Source organism: Drosophila virilis, chromosome X (genome assembly GCF_030788295.1).
Source record: "Drosophila virilis strain 15010-1051.87 chromosome X, Dvir_AGI_RSII-ME, whole genome shotgun sequence".
NCBI classification, from domain to species: Eukaryota; Metazoa; Arthropoda; class Insecta; order Diptera; family Drosophilidae; genus Drosophila; species Drosophila virilis.
This window is the reverse complement of record NC_091543.1, coordinates 3080471-3087150: the sequence shown is the minus strand read 5'-3', so window position 1 is coordinate 3087150 and position 6680 is coordinate 3080471.

The following is a 6680-nucleotide window of genomic DNA, read 5'->3' as shown; positions in this document are numbered from 1 at the left end:
TGGAGTAATGTCGTATTGAAACGTCATATCTCCCCGCGGAGTTATGTCGTTTTAGAACATCATATCTCCCCGCGGAGCTATCTCGTTTTAGAACATCAAATCTCCGTGCGGAGTTATGTCGTTTTGGAACGTCATATCTCTGCGCGGAGCGGGAACGGACATTGACTTTGGAAAAAAACGTGATGATTTGGAAGGAGCTATGTCGTTTCGAAACGTCATATCTCCCCGCGGAGTTCTGTCGTTTTGGAACGTCATATCTCCCCGCGGAGTTCTGTCGTTTTGGAACGCCATATCTCCCAGTAATGTTATGTCGTTTTGAAACGTCATATCTCCCCGCGGAGTTATGTCGTTTTGAAACGTCATATCTCCCCGCGGAGTTATGTCGTTTTAGAACATCATATCTCCCCGCGGAGCTATCTCGTTTTAGAACATCAAATCTCCGTGCGGAGTTATGTCGTTTTGGAACGTCATATCTCCCCGCGGAGTTCTGTCGTTTTGGAACGCCATATCTCCCAGTAGTATTATGTCGTTTTGAAACGTCATATCTCCCCGCGGAGTTATGTCGTTTTAGAACATCATATCTCCCCGCGGAGTTATCTCGTTTTAGAACATCAAATCTCCGTGCGGAGTTATGTCGTTTTGGAACGTCATATCTCTGCGCGGAGCGGGAACGGACATTGACTTTGGAAAAAAACGTGACGATTTGGAAGGAGCTATGTCGTTTCGAAACGTCATATCTCCCCGCGGAGTTCTGTCGTTTTGGAACGTCATATCTCCCCGCGGAGTTCTGTCGTTTTGGAACGCCATATCTCCCCGCGGAGTTATGTCGTTTTAGAACATCATATCTCCCCGCGGAGCTATCTCGTTTTAGAACATCAAATCTCCGTGCGGAGTTATGTCGTTTTGGAACGTCATATCTCTGCGCGGAGCGGGAACGGACATTGACTTTGGAAAAAAACGTGACGATTTGGAAGGAGCTATGTCGTTTCGAAACGTCATATCTCACCGCGGAGTTCTGTCGTTTTGGAACGTCATATCTCCCCTCGGAGTTCTGTCGTTTTGGAACGCCATATCTCCCAGTAGTGTTATGTCGTTTTGAAACGTCATATCTCCCCGCGGAGTTATGTCGTTTTAGAACATCATATCTCCGCGCGGAGTTATGTCGTTTAAGAACATCATATCTCCGCGCGGAGTTATGTCGTTTTAGAACATCATATCTCCGCGCGGAGTTATGTCGTTTTGAAACGTCATATCTCCGCGCAGAGTTATGTCGTTTTGAAACGTCATATCTTCGCGCGGAGTTATGTCGTTTTAGAACATCATATCTCCCCGCGAAGTTATCTCGTTTTAGAACATCAAATCTCCGTGCGGAGTTATGTTGTTTTGGAACGTCATATCTCTGCGCGGAGCAGAAACGGACATCGATTTTGGAAAAAAACGTGATGATTTCGAAGGAGTTATGTCGTTTCGAAACGTCATATCTCCCCGCGGAGTTATGTCGTTTCGAAACGTCATATCTCCCCGCGGAATTCTGTCGTTTTGGAACGCCATATCTCCCCGTGGTGTTATGTCGTTTTAGAACATCTTATCTCCCCGCGGAGCTATGCAGTTTTAGAACATCAAATCTCCGCGCGGAGGTTTGTCGTGTTAGAATGTCATAACTCCGCGCGGAGTTATGGCGTTTTGAAACGTCATATCTCCGCGCGGAGCTATGTCGTTTTAGAACATCATATCTCCGCGCGGAGTTATGTCGTTTTAGAACATCATATCTCCCCGCGGAGTTATGTAATTTTAGAACATCATATCTCCGCGCGGAGTTATGTCGTTTTAGAACATCATATCTCCCCGCGGAGTTTTGTCGTTTTAGAACATCATATCTCCCCGCGGAGTTATGTCGTTTTAGAACATCATACCTCCGCGCGTAACTATCTCGTTTCGAAACGTCATATCTCCACGCGGAGGTCTGTCGTTTTGGAACGTCATATCTCCGCGCGGAGTTATGTCGTTTTAGAACATCATATCTCCGCGCGGAGTTAAGTCGTTTCGGAACGTCATATCTCCCCGTGGTGTGATGTCGTTTTGAAACGCCATATCTCCGCGCGAAGTTATGTCGTTTTAGAACATCATATCTCCCCGCGGAGTTATGTCGTTTTAGAACATCATATCTCCGCGCGGAGTTATGTCGTTTAAGAACATCATATCTCCGCGCGGAGTTATGTCGTTTTAGAACATCATATCTCCGCGCGGAGTTATGTCGTTTTGAAACGTCATATCTCCGCGCAGAGTTATGTCGTTTTGAAACGTCATATCTCCGCGCAGAGTTATGTCGTTTTGAAACGTCATATCTCCGCGCGGAGTTATGTCGTTTTAGAACATCATATCTCCGCGCGGAGTTAAGTCGTTTCGGAACGTCATATCTCCGCGCGGAGGTTTGTCGTTTTAGAACATCATATCTCCGCGCGGAATTATGTCGTTTTGGAACGTCATATCTCTGCGCGGAGCGGGAACGGACATTGACTTTGGAAAAAAACGTGATGATTTTGAAGGAGCTATGTCGTTTCGAAACGTCATATCTCCCCGCGGAGTTCTGTCGTTTTGGAACGTTATATCTCCACGCGGAGTTATGTCGTTTTAGAACATCATATCTCCGCGCGGAATTATGTCGTTTTGGAACGTCATATCTCTGCGCGGAGCGGGAACGGACATTGACTTTGGAAAAAAACGTGATGATTTTGAAGGAGCTATGTCGTTTCGAAACGTCATATCTCCGCGCGGAGTAATGTCGTTTTGAAACGTTATATCTCCACGCGGAGTTATGTCGTTTTAGAACATCATATCTCCGCGCGGAATTATGTCGTTTTGGAACGTCATATCTCTGCGCGGAGCGGGAACGGACATTGACTTTGGAAAAAAACGTGATGATTTTGAAGGAGCTATGTCGTTTCGAAACGTCATATCTCCCCGCGGAGTTCTGTCGTTTTGGAACGTCATATCTCCCCGCGGAGTTCTGTCGTTGTGGAACGCCATATCTCCCAGTAGTGCTTTGTCGTTTTGAAACGTCATATCTCCCCGCGGAGTTATGTCGTTTTAGAACATCATATCTCCGCGCGGAATTATGTCGTTTTGGAACGTCATATCTCCGCGCGGAGTTATGTCGTTTTAGAACATCATATCTTCGCGCGGAGTTATGTCGTTTTAGAACATCATGTCTCCCCGCGGAGTAATGTCGTTTTAGAACATCATTTCTCCGCGCGGAGTTATGTCGTTTTGGAACGTCATATCGCCGCGCGGAGCGGGAACGGACATTGATTTTGGAAAAAACGTGATGATTTGGAAGGAGTTATATCGTTTCGAAACTTCATATCTCCCCGCGGAGTTATGTCGTTTTAGAACATCATATCTTCGCGCGGAGTTATGTCGTTTTAGAACATCATGTCTCCCCGCGGAGTAATGTCGTTTTAGAACATCATTTCTCCGCGCGGAGTTATGTCGATTTAGAACGCCATATCTCCCCGCGGAGTTATGTCGTTTTAGAACGTCATATCTCCGCGCGGAGTTATGTCGATTTAGAACGTCATATCTCCGCGCGGAGTTATGTCGTTTTGGAACGTCATATCGCCGCGCGGAGCGGGAACGGACATTGATTTTGGAAAAAAATGTGATGATTTGGAAGGAGTTATGTCGTTTTGAAACGTCATATCTCCCCGCGGAATTCTGTCGTTTTGGAACGCCATATCTCCCCGTGGTGTTATATCGTTTTGAAACGTCATATCTCCCCGCGGAGTAATGTTGCTTTAGAACATCATATCTCCGCGCGAAGTTATGTCGTTTTGAAACGTCTTATCTCCCCGCGGAGGTTTGTCGTTTTAGAACATCATATCTCCCCGCGGAGTTATGTCGTTTTAGAACATCATATCTCCCCGCGGAGTAATGTCGTTTTAGAACATCATATCTCCGCGCGGAGTTATGTCGTTTTGGAACGTCATATCGCCGCGCGGAGCGGGAACGGACATTGATTTTGGAAAAAACGTGATGATTTGGAAGGAGTTATATCGTTTCGAAACTTCATATCTCCCCGTGGTGTTATGTCGATTTAGAACGCCATATCTCCCCGCGGAGTTATGTCGTTTTAGAACGTCATATCTCCGCGCGGAGTTATGTCGTTTTAGAACGTCATATCTCCGCGCGGAGCGGGAACGGACATTGATTTTGGAAAAAAATGTGATGATTTGGAAGGAGTTATGTCGTTTTGAAACGTCATATCTCCGCGCGGAGTTATGTCGTTTTGGAACGTCATATCTCCGCGCGGAGTTATGTCGTTTTGGAACGTCATATCTCCGCGCGGAGTTATGTCGTTTTGGAACGTCATATCGCCGCGCGGAGCGGGAACGGACATTGATTTTGGAAAAAAACGTGATGATTTGGAAGGAGTTATATCGTTTCGAAACTTCATATCTCCCCGCGGAGTTCTGTCGTTTTGGAACGCCATATCTCCCCGTGGTGTTATGTCGATTTAGAACGCCATATTTCCCCGCGGAGTTATGTCGTTTTAGAACGTCATATCTCCGCGCGGAGTTATGTAGTTTAGAACGTCATATCTCCGCGCGGAGTTATGTCGTTTTAGAACGTCATATCTCCGCGCGGAGCTATGTCGTTTTAGAACGTCATATCTCCGCGCGGAGTTATGTCGTTTTAGAACGTCATATCTCCGCGCGGAGTTATGTCGTTTTAGAACGTCATATCTCCGCGCGGAGTTATGTCGTTTTAGAACGTCATATCTCCGCGCGGAGTTATGTCGTTTTAGAACGTCATATCTCCGCGCGGAGTTATGTCGTTTTAGAACGTCATATCTCCGCGCGGAGTTATGTCGTTTTAGAACGTCATATCTCCGCGCGGAGTTATGTCGTTTTAGAACGTCATATCTCCGCGCGGAGTTATGTCGTTTTAGAACGTCATATCTCCGCGCGGAGTTATGTCGTTTTAGAACGTCATATCTCCGCGCGGAGTTATGTCGTTTTAGAACGTCATATCTCCGCGCGGAGTTATGTCGTTTTAGAACATCATATCTCCGCGCGGAGTTATGTCGTTTTAAAACATCATATATCCGCGCGGAGTTATGTCGTTTTAGAACATCATATCTCCGCGCGGAGCTATTACCCGAGAAGAGTTTTCGATTTTCGCACCGACCTCTATTTTGAAAAAAAAAAAACGTAATGTAACTAACCCCTTGCCATTTTGTCGATTTGGATCAAAATTTTGGATTTCCTTTTTTTTATGCCAATCGATAGAACGTACATTATTTACCCGAGATATTTAAAAAAAATCATCAGAAAAGTTCAGATTTTCGCACCGACATCGATTTTAGAAAAAAACCTGATGATTTGGAAGGAGTTATGTCGTTTCGAAACGTCATATCTCCCCGTGGTGTTATGTCGATTTAGAACGCCATATTTCCCCGCGGAGTTATGTCGTTTTAGAACGTCATATCTCCGCGCGGAGTTATGTCGTTTTGGAACGTCATATCTCCGCGCGGAGTTATGTCGTTTTGGAACGTCATATCTCCGCGCGGAGTTATGTCGTTTTGGAACGTCATATCTCCGCGCGGAGTTATGTCGTTTTGGAACGTCATATCGCCGCGCGGAGCGGGAACGGACATTGATTTTGGAAAAAAACGTGATGATTTGGAAGGAGTTATATCGTTTCGAAACTTCATATCTCCCCGCGGAGTTCTGTCGTTTTGGAACGCCATATCTCCCCGTGGTGTTATGTCGATTTAGAAGGCCATATTTCCCCGCGGAGTTATGTCGTTTTAGAACGTCATATCTCCGCGCGGAGTTATGTAGTTTAGAACGTCATATCTCCGCGCGGAGTTATGTCGTTTTAGAACGTCATATCTCCGCGCGGAGTTATGTCGTTTTAGAACGTCATATCTCCGCGCGGAGTTATGTCGTTTTAGAACGTCATATCTCCGCGCGGAGTTATGTCGTTTTAGAACGTCATATCTCCGCGCGGAGTTATGTCGTTTTAGAACGTCATATCTCCGCGCGGAGTTATGTCGTTTTAGAACGTCATATCTCCGCGCGGAGTTATGTCGTTTTAGAACGTCATATCTCCGCGCGGAGTTATGTCGTTTTAGAACGTCATATCTCCGCGCGGAGTTATGTCGTTTTAGAACATCATATCTCCGCGCGGAGTTATGTCGTTTTAGAACATCATATCTCCGCGCGGAGCTATTACCCGAGAAGAGTTTTCGATTTTCGCACCGACCTCTATTTTGAAAAAAAAAAAACGTGATGTAACTAACCCCTTGCCATTTTGTCGATTTGGATCAAAATTTTGGATTTCCTTTTTTTTATGCCAATCGATAGAACTTACATTATTTACCCGAGATATTTAAAAAAAATCATCAGAAAAGTTCAGATTTTCGCACCGACATCGATTTTAGAAAAAAACCTGATGATTTGGAAGGAGTTATGTCGTTTCGAAACGTCATATCTCCCCGCGGAGTTATGTCGTTTTAGAAAATCATATCTCCGCGCGGAGTTATGTCATTTTAGAACATCAAATCTCCGCGCTATTACACGAGAAAAGTTTTCGATTTTAGCACCGACCTCTATTTTGAAAAAAAAAGTGATGTAACTAATCCCTTGCCATTTTGTCAATTTGGGTCAAAATTTTGG